At 38.2% G+C, this 26,177-nt stretch overlaps 1 protein-coding gene across 1 annotated transcript in view; it reads right to left on the bottom strand.

The window, feature by feature from the left end:
• The window catches only part of hs3st1l1 (heparan sulfate (glucosamine) 3-O-sulfotransferase 1-like1), a 47,810-nt gene extending 22,844 nt beyond the window's left edge, over positions 1-24,966 (bottom strand). Inside the window, exon 1 of the mRNA XM_036574579.1 lies at positions 24,775-24,966. The gene's annotated coding sequence lies outside the window, so the exon portion shown is untranslated. The remainder of the gene's footprint in view (positions 1-24,774) is intronic.
• Between the last annotated feature and the right edge of the window lie 1,211 nt (positions 24,967-26,177).

Here is a 26,177-nt window from a genome sequence, read left to right as displayed (position 1 = left end):
TAGTGAGTTATTGTTCAGAGCACCTTCACAGATCACAGTTACGGGCGCAGTACTAACCTTTCACACTCAGTGCCCTATTTTGGGTACCAAGGGTCTTCCACCCTTCGTACTCTGAATCTAGGGGAAACCAAACCAACTTAATTTTCTTGATACAACATTTTGATGGTATCGCAAACCTTGTTCAAAAGGTTAGGCTATTACTGTGACATTAAATGTCTATATTGCCTAAAAATGAGAGATTGACATGATCTTACCTTTATATCAAGCCCTACAACAGCCCTTGTTAGCTAATTTGATTTCAGGATATGGGAATTAAACATACAAGAACTGAAACTGTCAGAGGGTAAAAACCAAAACCAACTGCAACATTGAGTTGTATTTCACTGTTATTTAATTCTAACCTGTTTATCACTGTCAAGTCTAAAACTGATGAATCAGTAATGCTCTAAAATTACTTTTGTTTCTATGAAATGGGTGGTTGTTAGGAACTGAAGCTAAAAAGTTTACACTTTGCTTTGTAAACTTTGTAAAGCCTCTTTTTTGCAGATTCCTGATTATCCTTGATGAATCTGACAATGAATGTACAGTAGTGTCTTTTGTAGACTAGTTTGGGGTTCAGGGTTTCAGATGCCAAAGCTGTGATTCAGGCTTGGTTCAGGTGACTCATAAAGGCTTTCTGGCAGAGGCCTGGCTCACTACACTCTGACCACAAACATGTTTTTCTTTAAACAGTCTGGAATAGCCTCAGGCCTCGGGCAAGACCAAGTTGATTAGAAGAACAGTTCAAAACAAAAAACGTTTTTACACACAGATCTCCCTCTTTAAAAGCCAAAGTTCGTTCCACATTCCTTATCGTTGCTGTCAGAACAAAACCTCATCATTAAAAAGTGACTTTGCAAGAGAAAGAAAAAAACATTCTTAATTTTCAATGCAAGTAAAATCAAGATTATTATTCCAAGTAATGTTGGACTGTTTATGTGGGTCCATTTATCATGAATTTTTGACATGGTCATAAAGGGTAGCTGGCATTTTAAAAGTATATATAAAAATAAGAAATAACAAAAATGGAGGTGCAAGGTTTTGTTCTGATCTTATGTTAGTTCATTCCACATTCCTAATAATTCTAAAAATAATTCATACTAATCCACAAGTACCATTACTAGACATACAGTTTCAATGATATTTAGTCCTAATTATACAACCCCATTTCCAAAAAAGTGTACAAAGACAACATATCAAATGTTGAAACTGAGGAATTTTATTGTTTTTTTGAAAAAACATGCCCATTTTGAATTTGATGCCAGCAACACATTCTAAAAAGTTGGGACGAGGGCAAAAAAAGGCTGGTAAAGTTGCTTAATGCTTAAAAAAACACCTGGTGGCTGATTGGCAACAGGTCAGTAACGTGTAGGTATGAAAAAGCATCCTAGAGAGGCTGAGTCTTTCAGAAGTAAAGATGAGGGGGGGGTTCACCACTGTGTGAAAGACTGTGCGAGCAATTCAAGAATGACGCTTCTCAAGGTAAAATAGCAAAACTGCTTTTCATCATCTACAGTACATAATAACATTAAAAGATCCAGAGAATCTGTAGAAATCTCTGTATGCAAAGGACAAGGCCAAAAAACGGTATTTGCTGGCCGTGATCTTCGGGCCCTCAGACGGCACTGTTTTAAAAACATACATGATTCTCTAGTGGAAATCACTGCATGGGCTCAGGAACACTTCTTAAAACCACTGTCTGTGAAAACAGTTCGTCACTGCCTCCACAAATACAAGTTAAACTCTAAACCGCAAAGAAGAAAGCATATATAAACAGGATCCAGAAATGCTGCCACCTTCTCTGGGGCTGAGCTCATTTAAAATGGACTGAGGGGAAGTGGAAAAGTGTCCTGTGGTCCAACGAATCAACATTTGAATTTTTTTTTGGAAATCATAGACGCTGTTTCCTCTGGGCTAAAGACCACTCAGCTTGTTACCAGTGGACAGTTCAAAAGCCAGTACTCATGATGGTATACGGGTGCATAAGTAAACATGGCATGGGTGACTTGCACATCTGTCAAGGCACCATTAATGCTGAACAATATATATACACATTTTGGCAACATACGCTGCCATCCAGACGACGTCTTTTTTCTGGAAGCCCTTCCTTATTTCAGCAAGACAATGCCAAACCACATTCTGTATGTATTACAACAGCATTGCTCCATTTTAAAAGAGTCCAGGCACTAAACTGGCCTTCCTGCAGTCCAGACCTGTCACCATCTGAAAACATTTGGCGCATCATGAAAAAAACAACAAAAGAGACACCGAACTGATGAGCAGCTGAAATCCTATATCAAATAAGAATGGGAAAATATTTCATTTTCAAAACTACAGCAATTGGTCTCCTCAGTTCCCAAACACTTACAGAGTGTTGTTAAAAAAAGAGGTGATGAAACACAGTGGTAAACATGCCCCCGTCCCAACTTTTTTGCAATGTGTTGTTGGCATCAAATTCAAAATGGGCATATATTTTTCAAAAAACAATAACATTTCTCAGTTTCAACATTTGATATGTTGTCTTTAGTATTTTCCTTTAAAATTTAGTTGATGATTTGCTCATCATTGCATTCTATTTTTATTTACATTCGGCACAGCATTCCAACTTTTTTGGAAAGGGGTTGTATTTTAAACCATGTAATTTGATTCTGAACAGTTAGTTACTGATTAGGCCAACAGGGACATCATAGACCATAACAACAGATCTTTCAAAATGGGACCTATAAACAAACTAGTAATAGAGCTGTTTTTGTCCAGCTCTTTCGTCTTGTTGTAGATTTCGCTAAATATTTGTTTTAAGAGTTTAAGTCAATGTACTAAAGTTCTTTTCAGCCTTTCCGATTGAATAATATGGTCTTTCATCTACTGTAATATTAATAATATTATAAAGGAAATAAAAGGTACCAACCAGAAGAAATAAAATATATGAACATTTTGGTTCCAAAATGCATTGTAGAAGACTTTCAATAATTTCTTCTCTTTTTTTTCCTTTTTTTTTGGTCATGAAATGCATTGTTGGTAGTAGACTTTATAAATGCAAGAGGTATCAAGAGGTATGTTATATAGCTATAGTAATTCTGCCTTTATTAGTAAATTAAAAAAAATGTGTTTTCCATTGTATATCAACTGTTATTCTTTTCAAAATCTTGTCATATCCAAAATTGCTACAATAAGATATGCAGCATTTGGAATGAAACTCTAAGCAAAACTCTTCAGGCATTAAAGTAATCATCTAGAGAGTGTGAGCACTGTGTTCATGTATTAGTGTTACTGATGCTTATATGTGAGTTTATATGTGGTAATGAGATCAATGTAAAACCTTATAATGTATTACCAGAGTTTCATTGGTGCAGTTTCTTGAGAAAGTGTTATTGCTTATGGCTTGTCAAGTTATTGTGATATGTTGCAAACTAAGTTTGAATGTTCATTTTTCTACTGAAAAAGATGAAAACTTACATATTTGTGATTTTATTCTTTTTTTGCCTGAGTTAATTAAGTTTTTCATACAGATTGGAGAGTGGCATTGAGAATGCGCATTATATTTTCTTCCTTTTGACTTTTTATAAATGTAATGCAAAAGAAAGAAAAAATGGTGTGGTATTTCTCTTGTATAGATGAAGGTCATGAGAAAACCATGATTGAACAGGCTTCAGATTGGTCATTCCTCTCTGTTTCCATACTTGAAATGAAGGCTTTGTTATTGAGTAGGAACATGCTGTCATGCTGGAATGAGGTGAGAATGTAAGGTGAAAGATTGTTGTGCCGTTTTATTGGCTTCTACCACAATGTCAGAGTAATATATGCATTCCTACAGCAGCAGTGGGTTGTCATTAATTTATCTGTCTGTCTACATAACATAAATATTTACAGTAAAACATTTATCATGACCATGTTAAAAAGTTAGAGCCGGGCAATATGGTAAAAATTTAATATCATGATACAGAACTTTTTTTTACTATACACGATATGTTGTCAAATTTCTTTTTTTCTGTCATCTGATGAGTGGGAGCAAACAAAACTATGAATACAGTGATTTGTATTGAACATTTAACATACTGCACTGCATAAAATACAGTTGAACAGGACGAATTATTCTCTCTTTGTAATTAAAGATGCAGTTGGCAAGGTTTTTTCTTCAGTACTGACGATATCAACAACAAGCACTGAGATGTAATTTATCATGATAACAATAAATATTGTCATATTGTACATCCCTACACAAAATACCACAAAAGTCATACATTGTTGTGTCTTGTTCTGTCCTGTCATCTTTTACTCTATCACACCATACCTATTTTTTTTCTTCTTTCTTTCTGTTATTTATTTACATTGTGATATATTACAATATAACTGACAACATTACACTAACAGTTTTTAAAAAGCGCTGTCACTATCAATTAAATTAGTAATCGAGTAATCTGCCAATTATTTTGCCAGTTAATCAAGTACTCAAAGGTCAATCAACATAAAAAATGGATTTGGAAAGATTCTAAAGTACTTCATTGGAAAAAAAGATAAATTAGGAAGCTTTTTAAAACACATAAAGAGAAAAAATATAACAAACAAACAACAAATAAATAAATAGAATGTGTGTGCATTAGGATCTGTTCAGACATGAAAATTTGAACATGAAATTTAGGTGCGCTCTAAGATTAAAACACAGCAGTAACCGCTGTGGAAATATTAAGTTCACTGAGTTCAACAACTATGCGAATATAAGTCATGTTCAAATATTGTCCTATTTTTTAGGTAGTTTATTTCTTAAAAATCTGTTGCTTACCATACCAAGGTGAAAAGGTCAAATGTGTACAAATTTGGTTGATATCTCCTTTTGAGACCCCACATCTATTATAAATAGAAGCCTTTCTAATAACCTTGCTCATGATTTGTATTCTACTGGCTGTGCATCCAGTGCTTGGACCCCAATGATTGCTATTTGCAATGTAATTTGTATAGTCATTTAGCACTCAAAGCAGTTACGACAGCCCACACAAATCAAAGTAATCTACATCAATTTCAGACAAACTAAATGGAAGTTGGTTGTCTTGGCAGGTAATGATAATTTTCACATATTAACATTCTTTCACCCACTGCTTGAAAAATTAATCAGAATATGCATGAATGTCATTCAGCAATCAGAATGTTGGATTTCACTGAAAGGTGACAAGTATGCATGTGCGTCTGTTCCTTATTGTAAAAGAAACTTAAAATATGCATTATCACCATGTTAACTGCCAAATACTTACTGCCAAATTATTTGGAACATACATTTTAATCAATTCATTTTAGTTAATTAAGTAACCAAGTCTAATAGCATAAATGACTAACTGTGAGGGCCTTTTTTGTTGTTTAAACATAGCTGTAAATTTTCAGTTAATCAAAAATAATCAAATACTGTCTTTAAAGGAAGCAACAGACGGCTTTCTTGATGCCCTTCTTGCATCACTGCAGATCAACGCATGCTAAAATTTGGACACATTCACTATTACTTTAAGGTTTTGGACTGAAAGTGACATGTTGAACATACAGTGGTAAGAAGTAGCTACCTGCAGTGTTCACTGAACATCACTCAATCAGAGACATCTTCACTAGATACTGCAGCCTCTGGCCTGCTCACCCAGCTGGCAGCTCAAGGCCCTGCATCTGCAATGCAGAGACGTACTCTACTGCTGGGACTTGAGTTCAAGACCCATTTCGGCTATGAATCATTTACGGTCAAGGGTCACAGTGAACAGAGCGCAGCACAGAGCTGTGTACTGGTGAAATGTAAGGTAAAGCAGTGAGGAACCAGCCTGCACATCTGCTAGAAAACACAAAGACAGGGAGTCTTGTTTTTTTTTATTTTGTGTCTTCACTCTCTGTAGCTACATCACTCCTATATAGACGAAACTTCCAGAAGCACATGCAACCGCAAAGTTTTACTTGGCAAAAACTCAAAATAGTCTCTGAAGCTTCAAATCACATTTGCCTTTGCTGAGGGAAAAGGTTCTTGCTTAATGCAGTAACCATGGTGATTCCTCTGACTCGTTCACTCGCAGCATGCTCAAAACAACAAACTCTCAACCGCTCGTAGAATGTAGCAGGAAGTGTAGAGATTCTGAAATTTATCAACAACTGATTGTTTATCAAATGACATTTTTGCGAAATACAGCTGACAAAATAGTGCAAGTTTAGTGCACGACTGCTATGAATTTAAATAGGCAATCCACTGATATTTTAAAACTTATGCATGATTAAATCACTAAGATTAAGAAGGTTTAATGTGAAATGCGTCTTGCTAGAAAAACGTACAGGATCAGAATAGTTTACAGTGGTGGAGACAGGAACCAGATCTCCAACTGCCGCTAAGAAAGTTATTTCATGAAACGGCAACAAATATGCAGTCTGATGTCTTAGACATTGTGTTACAATATTTTTGAGAATCTTTTGGCATAAAATGCATTTTAATTCACTGCTGAGAGATATACAGGGCATTTTGGGGGAGAAATAGTCCGAAAGAAGCATTTTAAAAAAAATAATAAATATATATATATATATATATATATATATATATATATATATATATATATATATATATATATATCATTAACAACATAACATTTAAAAGCTCAGAGGATATGTATAACTCCATTTCCAAAAAAGTTGGGATGCTGTGCAAACTGTAAATAAAAATAGAAGCAATAATATCCAAATCAAGTAAAATCTATATATAATTGAAAACAGTACAAAGACAACATATCAAATGTTAAAACTGAGAAATTTTATTGTTTTTTGAAAAATATATGCTTATTTTGAATTTAATGCCAGCAACACATTCCAAAAAAGTTGGGACGGGGGCATGTTTACCACTGTATTTCATCACCTCTTATTTTAACAACACTCTGTAAGCATTTAGGAACTGAGGAGACCATTTGCTGTAGTTTTGAAAGTGAAATGTTTTGCTTTTCTTGCTTGCTACAGGATTTCAGCTGCTCAACAGTTCGGGGTCTCCTTTATCGTATTTTTCATATCATAGTACACCAAATGTTTTCAGATGGTGACAGGTCTGGACTGCAGGAAGGCCACTTTAGCACCTGGACTCTTTTACTGCAGAGCAATGCTGTTGTATTATGTGCAGAATGTGGTTTTGTATTGTCTTGCTGGAATAAGTAAGGCCTTCCCTGAAAAAGACGTCATCTAGATGGCAGTATATGTTGCTCCAAAACCTTGATATCATTCAGCATTAATGGTGCCTTCACAGATGTGCCAGTCACCCATGCCATGTGCCCTAATGCACCGTACTATCATGGATGCTGACTTTTGAACTATGCACTAATAACAAGCTGGGTGGTCTTTAGCCTGGAGCACGCAGTGTCCATGATTTCCAAAAAGAGGACACTTTTCCACTTCACCTCAGTCCATCTTAAATGAGCTCAGGTCCAGAGAAGATGGCGGGGATGCTCTTTTTATACCCAATCATGTTACTAACTTGTTGCCAATTAGCAGGTGTTTTTTTTTAGCATTACAGCTCCATCCAAACTTTTTTGAAACGTGTTGCTGGCATCAAATTCAAAAAAGGTATATATATATATAAAAAAAATTATAAATAAAATTTCTCAGTTTCAAAATTTGATATAATGTCTTTGTACTAGTTTCAATAGTAGGATTTAAATGATTTCCACATTATTGCATTCTGTTTCTATTTGCATTTTGCACAGCATCCCAACTTTTTTGGAAACAGGGTTGTAGGTTTAGGGATGCAATAACTAACTGACATGATGGACAAAGTCCATAATAAAAAATGCTGCCATAATTTGATGACATTTGCATGTCCAACTTTACATCACAAGATTGAAAGAGGGAAGTAAGCAGAGACTGCAGTACAAGGTCATGCACAAAACTATGAAAACACTTCACTTTAACATCATCTAAAATGTACAATATGTAAAACTGTGCTTAGCAGGCATTCACTGCATCTACAGAAAAAACTTGGCATGATGACATACTAATATCTTATTAAGATTAATAAGTGCTTCGCCAAGGATGCGTTGTTAAGGATGTGACTGAGAAGGCAGAGAAAACACGCCTGTTAATCGCTAAATAGGCCAGGCTGATGCTAGATGCAGAAACAGTGAAACAGTTCTCTCACAAACGAACACGTTGGCACATCGTCCACTGAAGAGGAAGAAACACCTCTAGAAAACAATGAGTCTGCATCAGCATCCAGTGTTGTAGTGGTCAGTCCTAGTTTTGCCTCTTAGGGCTGGGTGATACAGCAAGAAATATAATATCACAATACTCCAAGTTTTCACAATATATGATGTCATGATAATTAATTTTTCTGACATTTGATGAGTAGTAACAGACAAAGTAGTGCCACATCTAAAAAAATACTGCCAAATACTATGAATCCATATATTGTGCTGCGCTAAATCCAATTAAGCAAGAGTCATTATGCTCTCTTTGTAATCAAGCACAAAGGGAAGTGTTTAAGTAATTGAATCTGCAGTATGCTCAGAAAAAGCATATTGTGACATATTGTGACATAAGTTATCATGATAATAAATAGTGTCAGTTCTAATGGCTCATCAGAGACAGTCTCCATTACTTTACTCATCTGATATAAAAAAAAAAAACACACCGATTTCCCTCGACTATTTTTATGCAACACCAGTGCCAGCAACTAAAAAGGTAAACCCTGCTCCACACTCCACAAGATTTCAGCCGAAATCTGATTATTCCTTTTCTGTTACTGTTTTTTGGATAACTGAATATCAAAATTACTTGGAATGTGCATCCCTAGTTTTGGCATTTCTATGGCTCACCCTCCAACTTATAGGTCTGCACTGGATCACTCCAGCCACCCCAGGCGTACAGACAGTGCACTGAGAGTTCACACCGTCTCCCTTACTCTGACTGCTCTAGAAGAACACCCTTGCACACATAAACCCATCTAAAGTTTAGGGAAAAAAGATACAAATCACCATTTGGAGAAAGGATAAGATCAAAACATTTGTACAGAATGTTACTTAAGTGATAAAACATATCCTACTTTGCCGTTCTGCATTTCTTTCCCAACTCTGGAGGAAACGAAGCGTAGAAAAAAATTAGAAAACACAGTTTAAGTTTAAATTTCCAGGCCCTGAGCTCTGTCCATACTCTTAGCGGGCCTCATTACTAATGGTTGAGAATAGAAGGCCTGTTCTGAAGCATCTCTTTTTCCCTGATGAATTAAGACTGCTATATCACACAGCCTCAGATGAGTACTTGCAGCATGTACAGTCTTCAAGCACCAAATTGAGAAGCAAGCAGTGCCGTCAAAAAATTGTCACTTTGAGGCTTCTTCTTGATGTAGAAGCAGCTCAGTGAATGAGACCAGGCAGCAAACAGCTGCACCCACTTTCTCTCAGGCTCTCCACATCAACCCGCTCCAGCTCTTATGCAATAAAAACAAGTGTCAATTCACATGCCAAGAGCCCAGTCCAGCTGTGGGCTCTCCATAGTGCTAACGCTAACACTAACTGCCAATAGTGAGTCAGGCTGCTATTAGCAGCCTGTAGTCTATCAGATTAAGTTGTCACGCTTCAACCAATCAACACCCAGCCAGTATACTTGAAACCATTTCCTGTGTAATAAGCGACAGGCAGATGTGTCACCTGAGAAATTACAGGGAGCACACATCGGCAGCCTATGTGACAAAACTGTGACATAATGTAAACATCAAAGATGTGACAGAGTATGAAACAAAGGTGTAAGACTTTAGTAACAAGGCATCCCTCAAAACAGAGAAGACAGTTTCATTAACATTATTATATTAACAAAAATGAAAAACACAAGATCTAAACACATTTTTTCCAGGTTAAATATCAACATCCACTAATTTCTCAAAAGTTAAGAAATGGTTAAAATGTAAACAAAGCCATTTAGACTGGTTTGATGTAAAATGCTCGGTTCTAGAGTCAGAAATGTTCAGAGTGGTGGTGAAGGGAACCAGACATCAGTAGCGTTTAATGCCTCTAAAGCTACCTCACAGAAAGTTATTACTTGAAATGGTTATGAATGCACTACATGGTGCCTGAGCTATTGTTTTCCATTAGCTTTAAGAAAACTTTGACTTAAAACATTTATGCTTTTGAATTAACAAAATAATGCTGACGATACATCAAAGGCAATAATTGCCATGTTGAGAAAGAGAACTGAGAGAATCACCAGACTAATTTAATTTTCAAACAGCTTGCTATATAATACAAAATATTAAAAGTTGTAAAATTCTGAAAATATAATGCTTCATGGTTTCTCAAAGGCATCCATAACTGAATTCCAGAGTGCCTCCACTATAACACCATATGTAAAAATAAGTAAAGCATGTGGACGCGGCTTTAGGAACTCCTGCCTAGCAGCCTGAGGTTTCTCCAGCAGGAGGTGCTAATAGCACACAAGTTGCTTTAGTGTTCATTTGGAAATAAAACAGCCATTTAACTCAGCCGGAGCTAATGAATGCAAGTGTTTGCTGGAAAAAACCTCCAAAAAGACCATAAAGAACACAGCTGCAGAGGACAGTGTTTGAGCGTTTGACTGTTCAAACGCTCAAACTGTTTGAAGAATGTTTTTATTCACCATTTCATTACCATTAAAATGATCTCTTCAGTGTTAGATTATAACACTTTACTGTAGAACTATTTATCCTTTTGAGTTTTTTTGGCCAGAATGTTCAGCCTTTTTTCTCTTTCTGCCAAAAAACAAAAGTGCCACATTCGACCACTATTGGCAGAAAGTTTTTGATGGCCAAATTTTCATTTCATTCCTAATATCAATATTACATATAAGAGCTCAAAAGACTCGTGTACATTCACTTGTCATTCTGCATAGTAAATAAAATTGCTATATTTGGACTAAAGACATTGTGGCCACTAAGAAAGATTATTTGTTTTTATATCAAAATCACAATTTGAAAGACTGCAGTTTTTTAAATTGCAAGACTGCACTTTTTATCATAGAATACATTATCAACAAAGTTGTCTTAACAAGTTTTAAGTGGGAATATTTATCCTAATAGCACAGAGTTTGGGAACTGCATGTAGAGGAGTTAGACCGATCAAAACAAACAAAACACCCATGTGCTGTATATGTGACATAACAACCACCACTAACTGGCAGTCTGACGCACTCAGTGTTTAAGCTTCATGACATGGATATTCTTGTCTTCTTGGCAAAAAAAGGCCTGGAAATTAATTTATGGCTCCTGTCACCACCATTGAAAACAACATGTCTCAACAACTAAATATCACAAATTAAACCACTCTGAATGACTGAATTATGCAGATAAATTTTGAAAACTGCTGGAATTAAACTCTTACTCTCCAAGCTTATTGTTCTTTTATTATTCTTAAGAAAAGTACATCTAGTTGTGTTTACATTTTTATGGAGTTAAACATGTGAAAGCTAGAAGCAATTAGATGGCAGACCGCCCACAACTGTTTGGTCGCCATTTAGATGCAATAAAACTACAGGAACATCTGGATTCAGTACAATTCCAAAGTGGAACTGTAGAGAGGAATGTATCTTTCTGGTTGTGTGAACAACACAAAAACGAGTAAATGATCCCTCATCAAACTTCACATTTTTTAATTCACTAGAAGAAAATGACTCGCTTAAACGTCTCCTCTTCTTCATAATTTCAGCTGCCGTTCCACTATCTGTCCAGGCAGCACAGGCTAAATGAAAATCGAGACTGCTTGCCACTGCATGCGAACTGAAACTGCTGACAGAATTATTGTTTCAGTGTGAAACCAACTCCAGGGAGCTTTGTACATTTTCAGTAAGCCTGAGCATTCATGTTGAAATGCTGTGGAAGAGATGAAGGCATCAAACAGCAGCCCATCACCATGCTAGAGGGAGGCGCCATTCAAATCCAACGCGCGCAGTCAGCCTGATACCCGCTTCTATCTATCAGCCACAATCCATGTAGGTCTTTGACTATTTAGCAACAATAAGCCTCAAATTGGTGATTAACCTTTGTAATCCGCCGAGCACTGGGAGAATAGCGCTCCCGTCATCCAGGCTGCCGTGAGAGATATGCATTATCATCGGCAGGAAAATTGAGGGACTTGCGAGCAAATGAGCAGGCATTATCGGTGCTAAGCGGGTGCTAGCATAATGAAGACGCATCTCCAGAATTGAGAGAGCCTTTTAATAATGACCCAGACAGTGGGACTCTTCTAGCATTGTGCATGTTTTAATAAAATCCATCTGCATCCACACACGCCTGCGATGCAAGTCATCTCCCACCGAAGATTGAGCCCGTTATCTCACGAAAAGGAGCATTAACATCTGGTGATTGAGCACAAGCCATTGTTTACGGCGCAGCATTAGGGGGTAATCGGACATTAAATGAGTCATTTCTGCGTATTTAACTCCGACTGGGGAGCTGATGGTTTAATTTGCTGGTCGGCGAAGGCTCCCCCTGTGGAGTGTGGTGTACTTAAAATTCTGCCGATGCTACTGAACATGGTTATACGATAAAAACAAAAAAAATCATATTAGGATTATGTTGCTTCATAAGCGCAATCCCAATATGCTTAGTGACATGTTTAAAATGCATTGTCAGACCTTTGATATGACAAGGTTAAAGACTGGCCTGCTTAAAGACTTTGACCAAAGTTATTTAAAATTGTTGGAAATGTAGCACATTTTCAAAGACATGTTCAATCCCATTCTTAAGTTTAAGATCTCCTTAATTTTTTATATGTTAAAAATGTTATGATTCTACAGAGCTCTAATTATGTACACTAAACGTACTGGCAGAGAAAGCTTTATTTAATTTGTTTAGAATCTGTTTAGAAGCTATAAATATATGTTTTCAGAACAAAAACACATTGGTACACTCATTTGAGAGTGGGTGTGTTCACATATCAGAATCCCAAACCTTCTGCACCCAGATGCCAAGTTTTGATCATTGACAGTGGTTCGTAAAAAGATGGCAAATGAAAAAGCTTCAGAAGAGGCTGAAATAACTTCAAATTTCAATGTACTTTTTTGTACTTTTTAAACTTTTCTGTACTGTATTGAAATTGTTAAAGAAAACCCACAAAACATCTCCAACTGGTAAGATGTTTACAGCACACAACTGGGTAATGGAATTTGAGGGCTTAATAGGCCAATATTGCAATAGTGATGAAGAACTGACATGTTGTGCAGCCCTCGCTGAAGATGCCACACAAACTACAGAAACATAGAAATACGACAGCACATGTAATATGATGGCAGTTTGATGTCAAAATTCTTATGTCTCAGTATGCTTGGGTGTTACATGAACTATTTTTGTAACTTCTTTAGCTTTGACTAGACATATTTTTGTTTTAAAATGATGGTCAGCAATGCTGCTACTGAATTTCTGGGGTAAAGATAACCTGCTTGCAAAGAAGACCACTGCAGCTTTTTGACAGTTTTAAGCCCAGCCTCACTTGAACTCTTGCCACTGTTTTTTCTTCCTCTGCTGTATCACTCTGCATTGCCCACTGCAGCTTTAGTTAAAGAAGATATTAATGCTAAGCAGGCACCACCAACACACATGGAAGACATATTGAAATCCAACACTTTCATGGTATTGACTAAATTACTTCAATACTACTGCGTATTGAAAACTATTCAAATGTCAGTTTTAGCCGCATCGTGATTTAGCCGCAAACCGGTGATGTGCTGTCTAAATTACACTCCACGTGTATGTTATTAATGTCAGTGTTTCTTGATTAATCTGCAATCCACTGCGGATCATAAATATATTCACTTCAGACACCTCACACTCATTTCTGGTTTAACGGACAACGAACTTGTTAATAAGGCATCATCTAGGAATCTGTATCAAAGTCAATATGTTGGAATTGGCATCAGTAAAGGATTTTTTTTTACAAAAACTCAGTAATTCTGTAGCCTCTCACCTTTAACATGCTCAACCACTGCCAGCTTTTAACTAAAGTTATTTTTCTGATAAGTTTTCAAAAAAAAGTTTAATTTTAAACTCCTTACTTGGCTGCTTTATTAGCAGCTAAGTATAGCCTTCTAATTACAGGGAAGTCGCCTCTTGTAGCGAGGTCTTCAGCAAGACAACTCACGGTGCTTAGAAGAAACTATTCAATGGCGCCATGCGGCAAGTTTTTAAATGTTTTTTTTTCCCTTTTTTAAAAGCATTTCATAAAGTTTTCCCAAAAGTATCCAGACAGCTTTTCTAATCAGTGATTTCAGCTACTTTAAGGCCCCTCTTACTGATACGGACATTCAATTGTGTACACACAACTAGTGTAATCTGCATAGGAAAGCAGTGCCAACAGGATGGGACACTGCCGCAGCCACACATGAGCCTAAGGTCGCTGGGCCAATGCCAAGTGTCAACTAAAGGGGTATAAAGTCCCCCAGCTTTGGGCTTTGGAGCAGTGGAACTGTGTTCTCAAATGTGATGGAGACCATCTAATACCTTCGGGATGAGTTGGAGTGGCATTTGTGATCTAGGACATCGGCAGCTGGCCTCATCAATGCTCTCGTGGCTGAATGCAATCAGATCCTCACAGCAATGTTCTAACACCTGTAAAGCCTTCCTATAAGAGTAGAAGTTGTTACTGCAGCAAAGGGTGATCAACTGCCTTAATACCCTTAATTTCAGAAAAGAAACGTTGGATGAGCAGGTATCTACAAACTTCTGAACATGTAGTGTATATGAAGGATTTATATTATATATGATATATTTATATTATATATTGTTTAACAGGATGTTTTAATAAGATTAATTCCATTCACCTGTAAACAGTATTTCTGGTATGCTTCCCAAGCCTAAAGCACATACAAGGCACGGGGCGTAGATGAAACATATGGTGCAAAACAGCTAAAATGTTCAAAATACTTAATTCTAACTGCCTTCTAGTACATTTTCAGTGTAGTGAACCTCCCCAAATAGCTATATGGAAAAATACACCCCCCCCCGCCGACCTCACCCATCAATTCCATTCCTCAGTAAACAGTATTTCTGGTACACTGCCCAAGCCTGAGGCACACACACAATAACTACCTGATAACGCATAAATCTAGAAAAATGGCTGAATGAGTCACTCTTCTTTTTACACCACAAATCTTGTAAGCATAGAGGTGTTGAGAGTTGTAGCCCAGTTTACCAAAGTATCTGATTTGCAGGCGAGGGATGGTGGGCGTGCGAGTGTCTCAGATTGAGCTATCGAGCCTGTGCTCACTGTTTTAGGATGTGTGAATGTTAGAAAATGACTTGACAAGGCTAGGTGTGAAAGAAAGCATAGAGCTTTGCTGCATAACTTAGAAAAGAAAGAAGCCTTTCTGTTTAATGTAATTTAAGTTCTTAATATTACAAAAGCAAAAACACACACTCTTCAATACTCATCCATTAGATTATACTTGGCATCAAAACTCAATACCATGCCTGAGAATATCTTCTGCAATGTCTTCTGTGTCCAAAAAAAAGCTATTTCAATCTCATTTTTTGCCTCAAAGTCACAAATCATTCCAAATTTAGTTTACAGTTTAGAGACATCCCTGTACTTTCAGTCAAAGCTACCTAGCGGCACTTGAGACGGCTTCTTTGGTTTTTCGAGGAGACGGTTTGCAAAAGGCTTGATCGCCATTTAATGAAGGCCTTCACCAGTTGCTATGACACCATTTGATATGCATAATGTGTGTGCATGAAAGCAGTCCGCGGTCTCTTCCTCGTCACCTTGTCAAGGCGCCAGACAAATGACTGCCCTCATTATCTTAATATCTCCTTGGAGTTAAAAAAAGCTGTGTGAAGAGCCTCACAGCAATGGAACACTTCTGAATTAAAATAAGTTCAATTATTTCTCAAAATCAGAAGAACGCATATTACATAAACATGGAACTATACATCACAAACGTTTCAGAAGAAGCTTCTGAGAGCCTACAAGTAAAAAGAGGTGGTGGGGAAAAATACAATGGATGGCAGGCAGAAATCCCCTTCAAAAAAACAGAAAGGACTAATCAAAAGACACACATGGAAAGGCATGCGCAGTGACGTACAACATGCAATAAAATGGCAAACTCCCTCAGATGTGGCTCTCTGGCTGTGACTTAAAGGGAACAAAACCGATGAATAAATAACTCCCCATTCATCAAGGAGAATGATAAATTCACCTCATAACGTTCAGAAATGATGGCATCTGCTACCTTACAATCCCTGATGTGGGAAGAGGGAAGAGGCCTCTTTGAAATCTCTCAAATTAGGTGTCAGAGCACTCATCGTCACCCCACCATCACCCTCCCAGCTTCTCCCGCTCAACCTCAACCCATTATTCCAAAACGACAGCAAACCGAACAGAAGAAAGCACAGAACCTGTCCTGTTGCATGCATCCACGAAACCTCATCAGAATTCATTCCTTTTTAATGAGTCTTCGCCTTGGCAATGGGCAGATGTGATTTTTTGATGCTGCGGGGGTAACAGTAGTAGTGTTGCGAGGCAAGAGAATCAATACGGACTTTTCCATCCGCTGTGTGGTTAGCCACATACAGGCATCTTGACTGTAGGATCACGATACAAAGGCATACACAAGCCCTGGCTCACTTATGAATAATGTAGGTAAGCAAGAATATGCAAATTCCAGCATTAGCCTAGTTATGCCCCTGCACTGTAAGTTACAGTGACTTATCTATTATGGATGGGCCTGTGCGAGAGGAAAAGAGGCTCTGGCAGATAACTTCATGGTCCTCGCACACTTCACAGCACTAAAGAGGTTGGATGACTAGGGAGGTAGCTCCAAAATACTAACGCCGACTACGCTAATAAATGAGATCTCGAGAGACTTACGGAATTAGCCATGGGTTCTCGGTTATATCTCTGAGCTATTAAAGACAATGATGCCTTTAGGTTTGGGAAGACTTGCGAGATTGACAGAAGAGAGGCAAAAGGACTGTAGCTAATCCCTCTCATTCTCCCCAAAGGGCTAATCAGAAATCTGGTCAGCCTGATCCTATCAATCCAAATCTGAGTCAATTTTACAGAAAGAGCTCATGAAGTGTCTCTATGGGCATGAAAAGAGCCAAATCTAGGTCGATCTTTTAAAGGCATCAATGACTAAACTTCTCATGTAGGTATAATATGATGGAAAAAACTGAGTTAATACCTCAAAAATGGCTACGGACCTCATTTGGGACCTGCTTAGTGATTTGCCGCTGCCTTAAATGTCTGTGGGTCTGAAGTTTGAAGTTCATATAAGGGCACTATGAAGTGTGTAGCCTCAGGTGTTCTGAGTCATTCACTGTGAGGAACAATCATTTCAATTTGCTCAAACACCTATGACACATGACCGCTCTAATCAGCAGCTGTGTGTGTGTGTGTGTGTGTGTGTGTGTGTGTGTGTGTGTGTGTGTATCAGGAGCGTCTCTACATTAGGGGCTGGTGGGATGTCACTCTGCAGAAGTGCACGACATGATCAATAATTCAGTATATCAACCAATATATCACTGTTGTCAGAAGAAAACCTCCATTTTTGCCGTTTTTCAGGTTTTGACATAATTTGAAAATGCCTGTTGTCTTTTACATTGTCTGTAAAGTTCATGAAGAATGGACCAAAAGAAATGGCCCAAAATAACTTGGAACAAAAATGTCTGGTTCCATTGACTTACATTAAAAGTAAAGTAGGTTTTTTCCTTCTCCTGTAAAGTTATCATTTTGGAAATACAAGGTTTTCTTCCGACAACACTGATATATATTTTTTTCTTCGTAACTAATATTGTTGCTCATTTATTATATACGATAACGGTAGCACTATTAGATACATTCCAAATATCTTCCTTTACCTGTTGTGGAAATGCCAGTAGCCTACCTATTTCTCCTAGCAGTCTTCATATGGTGAGTGTGGTGCCGGCCCGTCAGCGTTAGTCAAGTAAGCAGCTGAAAACACTCTGCGCATGTTCAACGCACTTTCAACAACCAGCCGTGGGGCATGACCACGTTGGCCCCATGCTGAATGCAGCCAATAAAAAAAAATAAACGTACATTTGTCCAGACGTTTAGTAAACGTCGTTTGCGGGCATAGCTAGCTGATCAGTTGTGGTAGCCACTCCTAATAGCAAGGTAATATAATGAGTCAAGTCAAAAAATGTAATAACAGTTAAATTTGGTACCCTGCCATTGGAGCAGAAATTAGAGATTAAACATTTGGGACCACAACAGCCAGAAGATTTCAACATCATTCAGTCTGGAAAGGACAAAAAATCCATGTGAATCCAGAGAGGTTCAAGAGAAAAACATGGCTAACTACAAGTGTAACTTAAAACACTGCTCTGCTTTCTTTGCCTGCCCTTGCTTTGTTATCATTAGAATTCATTCATGGTTAGTTGGACTTTGAGAGAAAAGTTTTTGACAAGTTTGCCCAGATGAAAGACTGTTGTGCATCTTTTCTTTTTGAGCAGTGAACGTCACTGGTGAGTCATTCTGCATTATTACAAGGTGTGTTATCCTAATGCCTGGAAAGCCAAGTGTTTCCCAGCTCTGAAATGTTGCTTTGGATACACGTAGTCGCAGGCCACGATGACTGTATACCGCTTGATAACTTTGAATTCGTAATGCAATGCTGTATAACAAGGTTTTGTGAGATCTAATGTTGTTATCATATCACTTATTCTTCACTTCCACTAACTCCTGCACCACATTACATTCATTTGTGAATTTGAGATTTTATTGATGGAGTGCATCTGTGTTTGGATCAGGTTTGTGGGTAGTTCCATTGACGAATCGGCTGCTGCCCCTACAGTTTTTGTGCCCCACCAGACTTTCTGTGCCAAAGACCCCTCTGATGTGTATATCTCAAAAACTGGTATATACATCACTACATTCTCACTGATATCCAGCGCTGAATCTCAATGGTCTCTTTACTTGACAAAAAAAGTGCACTTCACAGTTTATGACAGACTGTAGAAGGATGGCTTTCTAGTGACCCAAAACACCAAATAATGTATGACATGGTTAAAATTAGCAATTTTAGATGTAGTTGTTGTGCTATATATAATTAGCCTCAAAGCCCTGTCCTCGTTTGTGCTCTATGTCAGGGTATTAACTCAGGACCCTAAAGGGTTATGAACATTTTCTAATGCCCAATGCCACAATGCTCACTGCAGGCAACGGCAATTCTCGTAACAGACATTCTTGGAACAACTGTCCATCTAGATCAACCAGAGCTTGCAGTGAAATGTGGCTGAAGAGCACAGCAACCACACGATACACATCTCTATCTACATACTAGTACAGATCTATCGCATATATCTATCTTGATATGCTACTGAGGCATAAATCTTTAGTGCTCACTAGCATATTTACTGCAGTTTAGGCCCACTTACATAACGCAGACCAATTTTACAAGAAAACACCTGTCCATTACCCCAGACTTGACTATAGAGAAAACAGTAATGAGCTGTACTGTAACTACACAAGACAAATCAGTAATTCTTTGTAGGAACCTGCATAAATAAAGTCTTATCATTGCAGGCTATCTAAGTATATGCCTTTTTCATGAAACTCAAAGTGCAATCACTGGGATATTCAGAGAAAGACAATTATTTCAGAAGCAAATATCCACTACTGTTGTTCATTTCAGAACATCACAGTTATAGTATTAATGTGGCACAGACACCCATTTATTTGCAGAGGACCAATTTTCATTTTTTCACTCATGCACAGTTTTAGTTCTTATCATTGTACTTGGTGCAGACAGCCTGTAAGTCGTGGCTCCAGCAGGAGAATATTAATTAACTGTAAATATTAGGGCCTGGAGATTGAATCTGGCACACATTAGAGCTGAACGTGTTGGAGCTTTCATGATAGCTTCTCAACCGCCTGAAGGGAAAATGTCTACTTTTTCCCCCTCTCAAAAAAGCAGAATACATTTACATGTTTAAAAATGTGCCATTCCTCTCATGCTTATAGTTTTCTTCCTTTGATACCATAAAATATTAATGTAATAACTTCCCAATGCTGCTGCTAATCGGAAGTGTAAATTCAAGTTACGTGACAAAAGAATGTATAACGGAGAGCTATGAATATCAATCTTTGCCTCTTAATTGTAAAGAATCCATGAAGGAATGTTTTCTTTTATTTTCAGCACCACATTTAGACGATCATTAGTTTATAAAGTAACACAGTTCCTTTCTTCTGTAACGTAGTATCTGTAAGCTGTCAGTAAACTTCAAAGGAAAAAGACAAACAACATCTTTTTGGCCAAAAGTTTGTACAGTGCAGTGTGCACCAGCTGCTAAACAGAACTCCTAATCACTGCAATGTTCCCTCTGAGACTTGCCTCTGGCTGCCAACTGGTCAACATGTCACACGGTTGCACGAAGTGGCCATCTGATAGTACTGAGTATCAGAAAGATATGCACAAAGTTCTTTTCAAGTGATCTTATGCTGCTGTGGTCAGCGGTAGTTGGATTTTTGGATCTGCATCATTACTTTTACAGTATCCCTTTGGGGTCTAAGGGCATTTTCCCAATTTTTGGACCACTGCAGCAACTTCAGCAGCTGTAAACTCTTTGCAAGCTATTTCACGTTTCTAATGTCAACTGTATGAAAAACACAGGGTTTCTGATGTGATGGTCAATTCCTTAGTGATTTTGTGTGTCCACTGGTCTGTTTCACACAAAATGTAGACAGACACACAAATCCACCAATAACACATGGAGACAGATGACGTGTATCTCAACTCGTCTTCATAGCCTCATAACTCTGGATGTGATGTCATGTATGATCTCGCGATGCGATGGAATGGAAAGAGCGACTCTACAGATTCAGGAAATGTTTGAACTGTATTTCTACTTTGAACCGTAGCGCGCTGCATTATTGCAAAGATAGAGAAACATATATAAACATCGAATTTGACATGCAGACACGTTCATGGACCCCAAAGGGCTAAGTAACAGATCTTGATGGACACCTCCATTCATATGCATTTTCCACATAGTGTTTATATTTTTATAAATTCCTTAGAGGCTTCTTTGTTTTTTCCAATAAAGTATTTTGGAATCTTTGAAAGGCTATGCATGTTCTTTTACTGTTTCAATGAAGTCCATTTGTACTGTCTTTTTTGTTAGCATCTGATTGCTTCATTACATCATCAACATAATCAACCTATAGATCACTTATTTACTAGTATAATTGATAGAACAAATTAAAGATGTCACTATCTTCTGTTCTTAAATATCTCTACTTCCTATTCTCCCCAACAAACAGGTTGTCTGTCTGTCTGAATAAAGAACAAACAAACAGAAAACACTCTGAGGCTATGTTAAAAACGCCAAACCATTCACAGCATTCAGTGAAGTATGAAAATAATGAGTAGTGTCCTGTTCACCCGTCTCCCTCTCCCTCTCTCCCTCCTCTCCATCAGCGCACTGATAGCCTCTCACATCCATCCTGTGCTCATTATGCATAGACTTCGTTTGGTAAATCACACCCCAGAAAATAACAGCCACCTATTAAACCTGCTACAAGCATGTCAGTTTGAACTAGGCAGTTAATGTCAGCCCACAATAACTAAAACCTACATTAAGCTGTGAATTATTTTTTCAAGATATCAAGATGCGGCTCTCTAACTTAGCTCTGTTATCAAAGGGCTCATATTGTATATTTTTCTCAAACTTTTATTTTCCTTTAATGTTTGTATGAGTTTATGTACCAAAAACATCCTTTAATTCATTTCACATTACAATTTTCAACATCTATTTATCTTTTATAAGTAAACAGTCTGTGCCTTTAGGACCGACATATGTAAAATATCTCTGTTCTGAATGGCTGCCCTTTTTTGCGCTTCAATCAAAAAACAGTTGGGGCATAAAAATTCCTTTTAACTTCAGTGTGACTTGGAGAAGCTAACCTGCTGTAGTCAGCAATAGGGGGATTAACGCAAATGCATTTGGTCTTTGTGACATCACAAAAACAGTGAGCTCAGAACAGGCTGGTTACATGTAAGTTCCTATATATGGATTGTATAGACCGGGGAGTGAATGATATATTCAGAATATTTGGATATATTTATGTTCACAGAGTTCACATGACATGTATCATCCCACATGTTCAGTACATTACATGTAAACAGACAACGCTCTGCTATGCAGTAAAACAAACTACACCTTTTCACACAAGGACAGAAAACTGTGCATAAGGGAGAAAACCATGCATACAAATTAACCACCACTATTACTGCTGCACTGAGGACAACCAGTTCAAAGATATCTTTAGCTCCTGGGACTGAATCTGAGAAAGCAATCAAACTGTGTCTGCCCTCACTAGGCAAAAAAGATGCATTTATTTATTTATTAAACACCCACATTCATCCTTTTAATTAAAGGTGAATCACTTAGCCCATGGCACAGAGATTCAACTCCAAACAGATCAGATGCTCTCAAACAGACAGCTTAACACAAACTGGCAGCGAGTCCCGCGCAACTGTTGCACTGGTGAGGATCTACAGTGAAAAGATGGACATGCTGTCTATTTTTACTGCTCCTCCTGAACTCTTTGGTCATCCAGCCAGTACAAAATAAACGCTTTTTTCATTTATACTGAAACCAGACTAATCTATTTAACGCAAACAAAGAGCTTCGACTTGCTGCACTGAAAAAATCTCCAAATGGATATCGATGCCACACCAATTGGCTTTAGCTGCTGTAATTAACTGGCAGATGCTACAGCAGTGTTTTCCACTCCCGTTGCTAGAATCCCTCTGCACTGCACACTTTAGTGTTCTTCTTGCTCTAGCATACCTGTTTTAAGCTCATGGCTTCATAATAAGCTAATGACACTTCAGGTCAGGTGCTGAGCGGGAAAAGCTCTATAACGTGCAGAGCCGGGAGACTCCAGGAGCAGGACTGGAAAAGACTGTGCTTAAGCATGGGGTCAGAACAGGTGCACGCATCCCTGGAGCGCTTTTCCCTGCCATGCTGTGTCTATCTACTCTTAATGCTGGAGACTTTCAACAGCTCAGGCTGCCTGAAGCAGGAGGCGAGCAGACAAGGTACCAACTGCAGCAGGCAGGTTCGTCTCCATTACACACTTATCAACTTCTGCAACGCTAATAGAGGGAATTAAGAGGGAATTAATTGAAGCCCCTCTAAAGAAGCCTAATCAGGCTCCTGAAGGTGGGGAAAGAGAGGCCAGTGGACAGTTCTCAGAATGTTTAGGGTTATATTAAATCATATTTAGGGTGGACAATATGGTAAAAACATAACATCACAATGCCACTAGACACTTTAACAATGCACAGATCACATGAGGTTTTTATGAGGTTTGATACGTTGGAACAGGAAAAAAGTCAGAGTAGTACCACATTTATATATCAGAAACTATGTGTGCAATGATTTTCGTTTAACATTTAACAATTTTTCTTTGCGATACTAATATAAAATTTTTAATATTGGCCAACACGGACCTGCTATTTTTTCTTTAAAAATCATTAAGCCTTTTACTTACGCACTTCACGTAAGATGAGTGTCTAAAAGTAGGCTCTACTACTCTACTACCCCACAGGAAAAAATATACAGCTAACAACATCACACCACACAATGTGAGTGCTATTTCAGGATCGGTTTGTTACAGGATCAGATCAGATTCAATCTTATTTCCCTCTGATATCCAATACAGTGTTTCTGTTGATATCAGCCCGATAGCCATCAAAACTCATATGTCATCAATGAAAATGTAGTTGGTCAGTGCTCAAGTACTGAGGATATCCGCAGTATGCTCAGAAAAGTAAAGAAACCTGTCACAATAATGACAAAATATCACCCATCCTATTGCCCACCCCTAGCATATTATATTATATTATATTATATTAGATTAGATTAGATTAGATTAGATTAGAAGCCTACAGGATTTTACCTGCAAACGCACACAGACTCAACACATCACTCCTTTTTGAATATGGTTCTAAATAGCACCAAAAAGGGTTCTTCTACTGTTATGATGTCAAGCTTGTAACAATAGAGGAACCCTTTGTGGTGCTCAAAAAAATTTCTACTTAGAACTATACGCAACACATTCTCCATCAATCTGTGGAACCATTTCAAATAACCATTTGCTGAGAACCATTTAAGCATGAAATGGTTCTTCATGGAACTCATGATTCCACGTAGAACCATTCCCTTCACTAAAGAAATCTTGAAGAACTATCTTTAAGAGTGTACTTCATTCATTTCTATGGAAAGTGCATAGCACTGATTTCTCTTCCAGCTGTGGAGAGGCTGAGGGGGATTTAGGCACATATGCTGAGAATTATCTCTCCCTTTCACTTTTAATGTGGAAGATTCTCAACGCAGACTGTCCCTCATATGAACACCCGGCTTACTGTCACGGTTATATAGTTAATAAAATGAAAACGTTTTGTCGGAATTCCTGCACAAAACACCTTAACTGGCCGAATTGCTTCAGTGTTCAGGCTCATCTCACCGCAGCTCGAGTTAAAGGTGAGAGCATCTTACATGCTTCCATATCCCCTTTAAGAGCAAAGTTTGGAAAATGTATTTTGTAAATCAGTCTGAAAACACGTCACGAGTGGAGACGGAGAGCGAGCAGAACGGACAGCTTTTACTCTTGTATGTTTATCCCAAATAAAATAACTCCCTCAGCCTGATATTATAATTTGAATGAAATGGAATCATTGTAGGTCCACGAGCTCCAGAAAAGACGCGAGTGATGAAGGCAAAAAGGAGCACGAGCCGCGGCGGGAGGGTTACCTTACCTCGCAAGCAGTCGGCGTTTGGAGAGGAATCCGCGGTACTCATCGCTCCACCTTCAGCGGAGTCGGAGCAGCAGGTGAACCTGGTGAAATCAGGCGCTCGGAGCCCGATGATGACGCCGGGCTGTCTGCTCTTCTCTCAGCCTCAGCACTCACTCATGTGAGGGCAGGGCAGGACCGAGAGCAGCCGGGGCACTCCGCTCTCAAACACCGCCGGTTTTGACTCTGTTCCCGCCTGCGCGGGGGAGTCTGACTGGCGTTATTTTGTTCCCGCCCGTATTCCGACAAGCTCCGCCCCCTGAACCGGGATTGGCTAGTAGTTCATATTTACAAGCAATATGCACATTTAAGTAACAGTATTGTAATTTCGGTGGAATAATGATTCAAATAGGAGCACAAGCAGCTGCCAAGACCAACTAAGTGCTAATCCCTATAGAACTGCGGTGGAATTTCCTCGGACGTCCAGCGTTTAGCATCTATCAGCAAAGGAACTGAAGCTTGTTAAGTGCCATTCTTGTCTTTTTGGGATCCTTTTATTCTAAAATAAATCACTAAAGTTCAAAGACGCAAACAGTCCAGGTGCTAATCCAACACACCGAAATAAAATGAAATTTCAAAAAATTAATGTCAGCAACATACATTTAGGCCTCTCACATATAGGCCTACGTGCGTATAAGAAAGCGTGTTCCCTTGAAAATATCCAGACCAAATCCATCAAAATTTTATTTATGCACATGAAAACAGTACTTACTCATCTTAAGGCGGACTGCTTGTGCGTATGAACTGCCGGCCAATCCCAATGCAGGAGGCGGGGCTTGTCGGAATATAGGTGGGGAAAAAATAACGCGCGGGAAAGTTGCACCAGAGGAAGAGTCGCGTCAGGTGATCGATCAGGTGGCTAAACTGTGGTGCTGAAATTAGACTAATCTCCTCAGTAATTTCTCAGTTTTTAGCAAAGTAAATTAGATTCGTCATGGCCAATTTTGTGAAGGCTCTGTATAGAGTACTGGATACATGGGGTCAGTGTGAAATGATATTTTTTAATAATGTTTTTTTCCCGTTTTGTAGCGTGAACCTGTTGCTGCATGCCATCTAAGCTACAATCTATGATAAATACTATTTAACGGTTTAGCTTTAGGATAGTTCATGTCACCAATTATATACTGAAAATACACACACAAGTCTGTATTGCAGTCACCGTAATTAACATGGCTCTAAAAAGTATTTGGACACTATTCATTAAGGAACTTTATTGACATTTTTAGATCACTTCATAAAATGTTTAGCAAAATGCTATTTGTTTCAGGGAAAGCACTTTTAGCACAACATCAAAGTGATGGAAGATGTGGAGAAAGCCTGGAGAAGAATTCCAGCCAGACTACACTATAAGTATGGGAGTCACCATT

Source organism: Colossoma macropomum, unplaced genomic scaffold (genome assembly GCF_904425465.1).
Source record: "Colossoma macropomum unplaced genomic scaffold, Colossoma_macropomum, whole genome shotgun sequence".
In the NCBI taxonomy this organism is placed as follows: domain Eukaryota; kingdom Metazoa; phylum Chordata; class Actinopteri; order Characiformes; family Serrasalmidae; genus Colossoma; species Colossoma macropomum.
Note: the sequence above shows the minus strand (reverse complement) of the source record. Positions and strands in the feature narration are given on the sequence as shown.